This window comes from Geotrypetes seraphini, chromosome 9 (assembly GCF_902459505.1).
Source record: "Geotrypetes seraphini chromosome 9, aGeoSer1.1, whole genome shotgun sequence".
NCBI lineage: Eukaryota > Metazoa > Chordata > Amphibia > Gymnophiona > Dermophiidae > Geotrypetes > Geotrypetes seraphini.
In genome coordinates this window covers 79,452,548-79,464,933 of record NC_047092.1, presented here as the reverse complement: position 1 = coordinate 79,464,933, position 12,386 = coordinate 79,452,548, and the positions used below count along the sequence as shown (strand labels likewise).

General features: G+C 47.6%; 1 protein-coding gene across 1 annotated transcript in view; it reads left to right on the top strand.

Moving 5' to 3' along the window:
* The window catches only part of GRIP1 (glutamate receptor interacting protein 1), a 399,879-nt gene that overhangs the window by 367,343 nt on the left and 20,150 nt on the right, over window positions 1-12,386 (top strand).

The following is a 12,386-nucleotide window of genomic DNA, read 5'->3' as shown; positions in this document are numbered from 1 at the left end:
TCAGGGTCCTATACTCCCCCCCCCCCCCCAACAACTTGCTTTAGTATGGGAAATTGGTATTAGTAGCACCCTCAATGCAAGCAGTGCCTTAGATACTGCTGGCTTAATTTGGCAGGTACCTTCCCTTCCTAAGTCTAATTCAAGTGGAGGATTTGAACAATCTGCCTCTGTCAAGATACCTTCTTCTGTTTCCTTAACAGTATCTACATCTGTTTCCTCAGATTCACTTAATTTGCAGGAGGTTTCCTTGAAATATCTTATGTTAGCAATTAATAGACTGGAACAGTCACTGCAAAGTAGTTTTACTTCTATTGCAAATTTTTCTGAAGGAACTGTTGCAAAATTGACAGACCAGGAATCTAGAATACTGGCATCAGAACATATGAAAAAGATAGTCTCATATGTTTTACGTAATCAGCTATTTCTGCTACTACCAAAGACTGTCTGACTCATAATTGAAAGTTAAATACATCTAAAAACCATCCCAAGTCGGCACCTGTACAACCTAAAAGACAGATCATCCAAGTTCCGATAATCGAAATGGCTTTTTAGACATATCCATGGACTTTTTAGTTCTCTAAATTGCGCTGTGTGCCCAGAGCTGAAAGGGGTATTTTTGGAGTGGTTAGGGCAGGATGTGGGCCGAACTAGACTTAGTCGTCCTGCAGGGATAATCAAATGCCTAGACAGAACTTATACGTTGTGACTTAGACGATGTAAAGACACGCGCAAGTGCCCAAAATGTATCCAAAGTGACCAGATAACCACTGCAGGGACAAAGTAAAGACCCCACACATACCCCCTGTGTTCACTGACCACATCGCACCCCACAAAGTTCAGAATAAAAAAGTACGTACCTGCCTCCGGAACATCAGCACCTGGCATCTGGAACGTCTAGTAGAGCTGCACAGAGGTGGCTTAAGTAGTCTGGGGGGGTGGGCTAATGAACCATAGACAGGAAGATCCAGGCCCATAAGCCATTCTAACCACTACATTCATGATGGAACATGTGAGCTCCCTCAAAACCCTATTGTACTACTATATAGGTGCAAGCTGCAGCCATATTGGCTATTGGGGTTGTAGACAGGTGGGTATAGTGGGTTTTGGTGGGCTCACCATGACCTATAAGGGAGTTCTAGTGAGATGTTTATGTGGTACCCTTTTTGTGAAGTTCACAGCAGTGCCCTGTAAGGTGCCCCTCTGCTCTGTTGCTGGGTGGCCAGTCAATCACAATGCTGGCTCCTCCCACACCCAAAAGGTCTTGTTCTGGATGTTTCAGACTTGGATGAATTTTTGGTCAAGTATGTGGTATAAAGATAGACCTAGTGGCAGTCTGGACGATCAAATATCTGGATGTACAGATAGATGATTTTCAGGGGCAAAAATATATTTTGGACGTACTTTTTGAGAATGGACATTTTGCCACTGCCAACTTTGGGTGATTAGTGCCCTACGTCCAAATCGGACTTAGATGTTTCTTTTGCCCCTCTATCTATCTATCTATCCATTTGCAAATAAAGTCTTTGGAGAATTTTTCAAGGGCCCATAATTTAAGATTATTGCATTTTCCAGTCACTCATTTTTTAGCTCCTTTCAAACTTTTTAAGATGTACTTAAAAGAAAGTTTACAATTGTCATTTGTGAATGTTTCTGTTTCTAATACGAGCTTTTACTGCAGTGGCCGGTGATTAAAAAAACCCCTAACATGGCATGATAGAACCCTGGCCTAATATATCACCATCTAACATTGGGCTCCTTTTATAAAGCAGTAGAAAAGCCCTTTACTGTGGGCCAGTAAGGTAAATGCTCCAATGCTCATTCATTTCCTATGAGCATCAGAGCATTTACCTTGCCTGCCAACGGTAAAAGGCTCTACCGTTGCTTGATAAAAGGAGCCCATTATTTTTATTTATTTATTATTTTTTATTTATTTATTTTAAATAGTTATATCCTGCACATTCCAAAATCTGTGCGGAATACATAAAAACATATACCATATTTTTCGCTCCATAAGATGCACCTGACCATTTAGAGGAGGAAAACAAGAAAAAAAATATTCTGAACCAAAATCTCCCTGCCGGGCTCTGCACACCTCCCTACCAGGCTTTGTACCCTGTCCTTCCTCTGGTGTTCTAGTGGTAGGCAGGGACAGGGCACAGATGTCAAGGGAGATGACTTTTTAAAATATGCAATGTCACCTCAGTAACAACTATAGAAAAATAGACAAATATAGTGCAAAATATAGACAGCAGATATAAATTCTCAAAACTGACACATTTTGATCACTAAATTGAAAATAAAATCATTTTTCCTACCTTTGGTTGTCTGATGATTTCTTTCTTTCCTTCCTCAGGCCCAACAATTGTCCCTTCCTCCCTCCCTCCTTCCTATGACCCCCCCCCCAAATGCCTTTCAGCCTTTGTCCTCTTCCTCCCCCCACCTGTTGTCTGGTAATTTCTTTCTTTCTTTCTCAGGCCCAATTGTCTCTTCCTCCCTCCTTCCTATGATCCCCACCTCAATACCTTCCAGCCTTTGTCCTCTTCTTCCCCCCCCCCCCTATTGTCTGGTAATTTCTTTCTTTCTTTCTCTCTTTCTTTCCTTCCTCAGGCCCAATTGTCCCTTCCTCCCTCCTTCCCTCCTATGTTCCCCTTACTGCCTTCCAGCCTTTGTCCTTTTCCTCCCCCGTTGTCTGCTGATTTCTTTCTTTCTTCCTCAGGCCCATCAATTGTCCCTTCCTTCCTCCCTCCTATGTTCCCCTCACTGCCTTCCAGCCTTTGTCCTCTACACCCCCCCAACTCAGGCCCAACAATTATCCCTTCCTCCCTCTTTCCTATGTTTCCCTCACTGCCTTCCAGCCTTTGCCCTCTTCTGCCGCCCCCAAGCCCATCCGCTCGCTGAATTTAATTACCTCCCGCTGCTGCTGCTGTGAGGATACGTCAACAAAGCAGCAGCGGCGGGGGGGGAGTTTGGACTCTTGGCTCAGCAGCGGGTCGAGGGATAAGCAGGGAGCTGGCATAGAACGAATTGCTGGGAAGGGCCATGTGGGTGTAGCGATTTGCATGCCGCCAGCCCAGAAGCCTTACCCCCAACGTCAGTTCTGACATCGGACTGAAGGTCACTTCTCTCCGATGTCAGAATTAACATCGGGGGTAAGGCTTCTGGGCCGGCGGCGTGCGATCGCTGCACCAGCCTGGCCTTTCCCTTCCTCTACTTATGTCGGCATTGAAAGACCAGGAGCAGCAGCAGTGGGCGGCGGTCGAAATAAGGTATTGGCCAGGGGAGGGGGGTGTTGGGAATTCACTCCATAGAATGCACCCTTTTTTCCACCCACTTTTTTGGGGAAAAAAGTGCGTCTTATGGAGCGAAAAATACGGTACCTAATGCAATATAAAGAAGTAAGAACGCATCTCACAACATACTTCAAAAATCATCAACTCTATTTTCTTTTTGTAAAGAAATGCTTCTGCAAAATAATATGGGGCTCATAATAAAAAAAAAATTTTAAAAAGTCTAAAAAGTGGCCTAAATGGGTACTTGGACGATTAAAAAGCCTGATCGTCCAAGTACTCATAACCAAAACTGGTTTTAGACGTATCTAAAACCAGCTTAGGCCTTTCCTCTGCCTCTAAACACATAGAGGCATTTTTAGAGGCGGGGAAAGGGTGGGAGGTGGGCTGACCTAGACATAGGCGTACAGCAGGTATAACCAAAACTTTAGGCAGGTTGCCTAGTCGACACTTATACGCAGTGGCGTACCAAGGGGGGGGCGTGGGGGGCGGTCCGCCCTGGGTGCCAAGCCCTGAGGGGGTGCTCCCGGTCCGGTCCGGTTCCCCCCCTGCGCCGGGTGTCACGTCTGGAAACAGCCTGCAGCAAGATCGCGATGCCAGCGATCTTTGCCTGCTTCAGCTGTTTCCTCCGCCACGGTCCCGCCCCTCCTCTGACGTCACACGATCTTGCTGCAGGCTGTTTCCCCAGGGAAATGAAGCGGGGAGGCCGGGGGAATGAGCAGTGCTTCGTGGTGGTGGTGGTGGGGCCGAGCGGTCCTTCGAGGTAGTGGGGGGGGGGGCAGCAGGCCTTCAGGGTGGGGCGGCAGGCAGACCTTGTGGAGGGGGTGGAGACAGGCCTTCAGGGGGACAGGCCTTCATGGAGAACAGGCAGGCAAGCCTTCAAAGGGGAGACAAGCCTTTGGGGGTCTGCAGGCCTTCGGGGGGGACAGGCCTTCAAGGAGGACAGGCAGGCCTTCGGGGGGGTGACAGGCCATCGGGGAGGTGACAGGCCGTCGGGGTGGGACAGGCCTTCAAGGGGGACAGGCCTTCAATGGGGGGACAGGCCTTTGAGGGGGGTGTAGGCCTTCGAGAGGGTGCAGGCCTTCAAAGGGGGGTGCAGGCCTTCAAGGGGGGGGCAGGCCTTTGGGGGGGCAGGCCTTCAAGGGGAACAGGCAGGCAGGCCTTCAAGGGGGGGACAGGCCTTCGAGGGGGGTGTAGGCCTTCAGGGGTGCAGGCCTTTGGGGGGGTGCAGGCCTTCGGGGGGGTGCAGGCCTTCAAGGGTGGGGACAGGCCTTCGGGGGGGGCAGGCCTTCAAGGGGAACAGGCAGGCAGGCCTTCAAGGGGGGGGACAGGCCTTCGGGGGGGTGCAGGCCTTCAAGGGGGGGCAGGCCTTCAAGGGGAGCAGGCAGGCAGGCCTTCAAGGGGGGGACAGGCCTTCAGGGGTGGGATGCAGACCTTTAAGGGGGGGACAGGCCTTCAGGGGAGGGGGGGCCCTGGTGTAGAAGTACACGGAGGGAAGGGGGAGGGGTTCAAAGAGACGTGCATATGCCGGACTTTGGGTGGGAAGAAATAATGGGTCTGAAAATAGAGGAGAGAGAGAGAGATGATGGACATGCGTTTTAGGGAGGGAAGTTGGACACAAGGGAAGGTGTGGAGGGGGGATAGAGATACTGGTTAGGAGGGTAGTTGGGAAAAGAAAGAGAGAGATGATGGACCCTGGGGTGGTGGAGAAGGAGGGAGAGCTGCTGGATGAAAGGATAGTTAAGAAAAGGTGGATCTGTGGAGGGAGACAAAAAAAGGAAAGATGCCAGACATCCGGGGGAGGGAAGGGAAACGGAAGGGGAGGTCAGAGATGGCAAATGGATGGTTAGCACAGAGAAAGAAGAAAGAAGGAGACCCTGGCAAGCAAGTTATCAGAAGACAACCAGAGCCTTGGACCAACATGATTTGAAAAATAACCAGACAACAAAAGGTAGAAAAACTAATTTTATTTTCTGTTTTGTGATTACAATATGTCAGATTTGAAATGTGTATCCTGCCAGAGCTGGTGTTAGACCGCAAACGTGAGCTAGGATTTAACAGAGAGAGGAAAATTCCTTTTTGTTTCTTTATTTTATTTACACCACAGCGCCAGTGTGGTTAGGAGAAGCCAAAGGGGGGGGGGAGTGAAAAAGCTATAAAATAAACCCACCAGGATGTTTGAAAAAAACACCCAATTGGGCAGGAAAATCGAATCGATAAACCAATTCAATAGGCTGAATCGAATCGAAATTTTTTTTCCTGAATCTGGCAGCACTAGTTTGCGCTACTGTCTTAGACTTTAGGACCTGGGATAGGGGAGAGATGGCATCCTCAGTACTTTATAATGCAAGTGAAACGAGGATTTGGTCAGATTTTTGAAGGGTCTGCAGAAGAAAAATATTGTATAGGCCGGGGACATGAGACAGCAGGAAATGGGAACTTTTCTTCTTTCTATTTTTGTGAATGGAAAGGCTGAGGATGTCAGAGAGTTCAGTTAAAATATGTGCTTTATAAGAAAATATAATAATGTGTTTTATAAAGTTTATAGCATTGCTGGCCTACCCGGTGAGGTGTTCCTAGTGGTGGTGGTGGCAGCGTGTCAATAGGAAGAGGTGATCTGGGAAATTCTGCTGAGCAAACTCCGGGCCCATTTCCACCCCCCAGTTAGTCCACTCCACTCAACTGGTTCACACACTGAGTGGGTTTTTGGGTGTTGTTCCTGGGTAGTTGTTTTGGGATCTCTTCCAGTGGTTTGTCAGTATCTCCTTCTGGTCCAAGGAAGGAAACTTTGTTAACCTTAGCACTGACCTACAGAATATGTTTGTAACAGCGCTGCTTGTATGGCATTAGTCTATGTAGTGATTGAAAGAAAAAACCAGATCTTTGCACATTTTTGCACTATATGATGGGTGTATGAGGAGATTCACATTTCCTGCACAGCTAAGTCCGTGTGAAGTTACCTTGTGCTGTATTTGACATCTAGCAAAGTCTCTGTTTGGAAGGAAAGATCTCAGCTTAAAAATGAAGTGGCCAGAAGTTATGGTAAAAGCAGATAGCGTAGCTGGTTTTAAGAAAGGTTTGAACAAATTCCTGGAGGAAAAGTCCATTAAGACATGGGGGAAACTTCTGCTTGTCCTAGATCGATAGCATGGAATGTTGCTACTCTTTGGGTTTTGACCAGGTACTAGTGACCTGGATTGGCTTCCATGAGAATGGGTTACTGGGCATGATGGACCATTGGGCTGACCCAATTAGGCTATTCTTATATTATGTTCTCATCTGTAGGGGCCTTTGTTTTCACTTCTTATTTTAATGTATTTTTTTCTGAGAACTTATCAGTGTTTTTTATAATGGGAACAAAAAGAGAATTAATGTGTGTGGAATGGGGGGGTAACTAATTTCTTCAGCTAAATAATTCAATCCACCTCAACCAGACATAGGAGAACTCACACACACCCTCCAACCAAAAACGTCAAAAGAAAAAAAACAGTTCGACAACCTCCTAGCCATTCGAGCTGCAACACTCGACCCCCAACTCTACAACCTATTGACCTCGACCACAAACTACAAAACCTTCAAAAAAGAAATAAAAACCCTTCTATTCAAAAAACACATAAAACCGAACTAACACAATCAGAACTGTCCCAAACATCACCTGAAACTACTCCATATGTACTTCTGATGTCATGACAATTCAGACATAATTTATGTTATGTTATGGTATGTTTAGAATAATGGTTACATATATGAGGTTCAATAAAAGAAAATTTTCACTGCCTGTTTCTATTATGACCATTTATTCAGTTTCATGGTTATTACAAAAAATATTTTTTTACATGGGGGGGTGTCAAAAAATTATGGGCCCCGGGTGCCACATACCCTAGGTACGCCACTGCTTATACGTTTTGACTTAGACCAAGTCAAAACAGGTATAAGTGCCGAAAAAGGGCCCACTGAGCTGATGGCAGCTGGAGCAATCAGCTCAGCGGCCCAGCAACTTACCCACCCCCCACCGCAACCACCACGGCAGGAAAGATGCCTTATCTCCCCTGCCGCAATAACAATACCACCAAGTGCCGCCAAATGCGGCACTTGGGATCGCTAAAGCAGAAGGAGAGATGAGCCATCTCTCCTGCAGCGATCCACCGCTCCCTCTGACATAATCCAGGCAGGACGAGCCCAAGCCCTCCTGCCCCAGCGACCCCCCGGTGCCCGACAGCGATCGGGCCAGGAGGGAGCCCAAGCTAGAGAGCTGCACTGGAACGGGGATGATGGGAATCCCGCGGGACCCGCAGGCATCCCGCGGGTTCCCCCTTCGGGTCACGGGGATTCCGTGGGGATGCCCCCTAAGGTCGCGGGGATCCAGTGGGGACGCCTCCGAGGGTCGCGGGGTTCCTGCGGGGCTGGATGTATTTAGTCGCGCGGCTCTTCTCCCTACCTGCTCTGCTTGCAGCACAGAGCCGAACGGAAGTCTTCCCGACGTCAGCGCTGATGTCGGGAAGATTTCCGTTCGGCTCTGTGCTGCAGGTAGGGCAGGTAATGAGAAGGAGAGTAGCCTCGCGGCTCGAGTGGCTACCAAGGGAGGGGGACGGTCCGCCCCAGGTGCAGCACAGCCGGCCAGGTCCCCTTACTTTTGTGGCGCTTCCCCGACCGACCGACAACAGCCCAGGTCCGACAAACCTCCCTGCCCTTAACCGCGAATCTAAATTACCTTCTTACAGCAGCTGTAAGAAGGTAATTTAGATTCGTGGTTAAGGGCAGGGAGGTTTGTTGGACCGGGGCTGTTGTCGGTCGGTCGGTCGGGGAAGCGCCACAAAAGTAAGGGGACCTGGCCGGCTGTGCTGCACTCGGGGCGGGAGAAAAGGAGGGGGGAGAAGGACGCTGAAAGCACTGGGGAAGACAAAGGGGTGGAGAAGGACGCTGAAAGGACATGGGGAAGACAGAGGGGGAGAAGGACACTGAAAGCACATGTGGAAGACAGAGGGGGGGAGAAGGACGCTGACAGGACATGGGGAAGATGGGGGGGAGAAGGGTGCTGAAAGGAAATGGCGAAGAGAGAGTGGGGAGAAGACGCTGGCAGGGAAGAAGACAAAGATGCCAGACTATGGGGGGAGCGGAGGGAAGAAAATGGGTGCCAGACCAATTTGGAAGGGGGGAGAAAGGGAGAGGCACAGTAACAGAGCAAATGGAAGACGCAGAAGGAAGAGAGACAGTGGATGGAAGGAATTGAATGAGAACATGAGGAAAGCAGAAACCAGGCAACAAAGGTAGGAAAAGAATTCTATTTATTTTATTTTTTTTTTTTTTTTGTTTCAGGATAAAGTAGTATATTAGTTGTGTTGATAAAAATTTATAAACATTAGAGGCTCTGGTAGAAACCCGTTTATTTGTAAATATTAATTTATTTGGAAATATTAATTGGGAAGAATACATACTTTGGTATGTATTCTTCCCAATTAATATTTCCAAATTAATAAAGTCTTTTTGCTTATTTGTAAATGGGTTTCTACCAGAGCCTTTAATTCAGTAGCATAATTAAATGAAATAACTATTTCTGAAGTTTATAGGGATGGGCGGGGATGGAGGGGATTCCTCACGGGGACAGGCGGGGACGGAGGGGATTCCTCGTGGGGACGGGTGGGGACGGAGGGATTCCTCACGGGGACGGGTGGGGATGGGTGGGATTCCTCACGGGGACGGGTGGGGACGGGTGGGACTTTGGCGGGGACGGGTGGGATTTCTGTCCCCACGCAACTCTCTAGCCCAAGCCCTGGCCCTGCAAACCCCCCGGTGCCCGACAATGATCCAGGCAGGAGGGAGCCCAACCCCTCCTGCCCAGGCGACCCCCCCTACCCCCCACCCCCACTAAGATACAGGCAGGAGTGATTCCAGGCCCTCCTGCCCTCAGCGCACCCCCGAACCTCCGATCGGCCCCTCACCCGCCTACTCGTGAGACCCCTGCCGACTCCGTGACACCACCCTCACCCCCAACACCCCCCCTTACCTGAAAGTAAGTTGGACAGATGAACGGGTCCCAAGCCCATCCATCTGGCAGGCCCGCAATTCATCAAACAGCAGGCCTTAGGTCCTGATTGGCCCAAGCGCCTCAAACCCCGCCCATAGGTGGGTCCTGAGGTGCCTGGGCCAACCAGAATCGGCCCAGTAGCCTTAGGCCCCTCCTGTGGGCGGGGCCTTAGGCACATGGGCTGGGTTGTGAGGGACTTTTCATGAAGAGATTCACTCAAAACGGTTTACAATACATTGAATAATAATCAGGTACTCTTAAGTATTTTTCCTATCTGTCCCACAGGCTCACAAGCTAACTGTGGTACCTGGGGCAATGGTGGATTAAGTGACTTGCCCAGAGTCACAAGGAGGAGGCTGAGATCAAACTCACAACTTCAGAGTCCTGAGACAACAGCTCTAACCACTAGACCATTCCTCCCCTCTATCCTACAAACTGAGTACAGTAGGAATTAAATTAGGCAGACTAGGGCAACCTTTCAATTCTTATCTCTTGCCACATCCTGTGTTTCTCTGGAGTAATACCACTAACAAATCCTGCCAGGGCTTATAATTAAACTACCGGTAACAATTGCTTTAATCACAAAGTTATAGACTCTAAATATTAAAAAGCTATTTATTCATATAGTCAAAACACTTATTATTAAACATTAACAAAATATTTTATTACCATATTTTTCACTCCATAAGATGTACTTTTTTTCCACCCAAAAGTAGGTGGAAATATCGGTGCATCTTATGCAGTGAAGATACTTTTTAAAAAAATACCTACCCCCACCCCATCGTATTTTTCTAAAGGCTCGCGCCAAATAGGGCTCTCCTTAGCATCTGTGAGCTAAGGACTTCTTGGCTGACTTTTTGGCTTCCCCCACAGCGTCCTCTGGATTCCCCTCTTTAAAGCTAATTAGGCTCGCAACGGGCGGGGGGGCCTTACCTCCAAGCTGCTTCCCGCACCCAGCAAGAGATGTCTTCCGCGCTGTGACCGCTGCTGAGCTAATTACGGCAGTCTGCAGAGTGAACATAGCAGGCTGCCATTGGCCTCCGAAGCATGTTGCCTCTGCCATGGTCCCGCCCCTGACATCAGAGAAGGGGCGGGACCGCGGTAGAGGAAATGTGCTCCGGAGACCAACGGCAGCCTGCTAGGTTCACTCTGCAGGCTGCCGTAATTATAGCACTCTGCAGGTTGCTATAATTAGCTCAGCAGCAGTCACAGCGTCGGAAAACAACCTCTCGACAGAAAAGGAGAGTTCTGTCTCCCCCGATCTCTTGACCCAGATAGCGAGCAAGAAGAGCAACTGTTGGGGAGATGATGAGAGCCTGCCAACTCCGGAGCATGCATTCGTACCCAAGCAGAAGCTGCAGCCCTGCACTCTGTGGGCTTCTGCCACCCATCCTAACTCAATCCAGCACCGTCCGGGAGCCGGAGACGACCTCGCAGGAAACAGTGAAGGTAAGGCCCCACCAATCGTGAGGGCCCCGGCAGGATGCTGGATCCAGACACTGGGGGAATGGGGAGAGAGACAGAAAAGGACCTTGAGGAGAGTCAGGAAACAGACTTGAAGACAGGGCAGATGCTGGTCTAGAGGGGGGAGAGAGAGGAGAACTGAAAATGTTAGCAGAAGGAAGATAGAGAGAGGGAAAAATCTGAAATAAAGGGGAGGCAGAAGAGAGGGGGGCAGATGTTGGACTTGGGGGTGTATAGAGGAAAGAGAGAGAGAGAGACTGCAGAGAGGTGGAAAGATTCTGGACCAGGTAGGGAGGAAGGAAGGAGAGAGAGAGAGAGAAGCAGAGAAAGACTTGGAAAAAAGCAGAACAAATGTTGGACAGGGGAGGGGGGGGAGGTTGGTAAACAGAGGAAAGACAGAGAGAGATAGAGACCTGGACCCAAAGGGGATAGGGCTGGATTGTGAAAGAAATGTTGGATGCACAGTCAGAAGGAAGTCCAACCAGAAACTAATTAAATCACCAGACAACAAAGGTAGGAAAAATTATTTTAAGTTCAATTTAGTGATCAAAATGTGTCAGTTTTGAGAATTTATATCTGCTGTGTGTATATGAATAATGAAAGGAAAAAATTGCATTACAATTAGTAGGGGAGGGGGGACAGGGTGCAGAGCCTGGCAGGGAGTGAGGGGGGCTGGATGCAGAGCCTGTCATATGTTAGTACACAATTTGGTTTAAAAATTTTTTCTTGTTTTCCTACTCTAAATCTAGGGTGCGTCTTATTGTCAGGTGCATCTTATGGAGCGAAAAATACAGTAATTTCTTTCAAAAATCATCATCATACTACATATCTTATTATCTTATCACAAATCTAGAACCCACCCAGTTCATCTGTTAAAAAAAAAATCCATGAAATGTTCACCCATCGCTAGGATATACCAACAATAAATAAATAGTTCCAATGTCCAAAACCAGCATCCACAATGCTCAGATTCACCAATTTTCACTTATAAATACTTTTCAATTGTTCAATTGCACTTATCCCATGTATCTTCAGTGATATCCAGTTCACTCTTGCTAGATCTTGTTATGGGGATATTTTTAACAGATGAACTGGGTGAGTTCTAGATTTGTGATAATAAGATGTAGTATGATGATGATTTTTAAAAGAAATTAATAAAATATTTTGTTAATGTTTAATAATAAATGTTTTAACTATATGAATAAATAGCTTTTTAGTATATATGGAGTAATACCACGGCAGATATTTTCTGCTAATTTGTATTATGTAATTATGGCAATAATTAAGAACTAAAGTAAAAGATTATTACTAAACTGTGTACTTTAGAACTTGTGACCAAAACTATCCCCCTCTTTTACTAAACTGCGATAGTGGTTATTAGCGAGGGAGCCACGCTGAATGCTCTGCGCTGCCCCTGACACTCATAGGAACTCTATGAACGTCAGGAGCAGCATGGAGCATTCAGCATGGCTTCCTGCGCTAATAACCGCTATTGCGGTTTAGTAAAAGAGAGGGTAAATGTGTTAAATTTGAATGAAAACTACAAATACCCAACTTTGTTTACATAATAAACTGCCTTGAGAACAACTGTATCTTTCCACATAAAATGC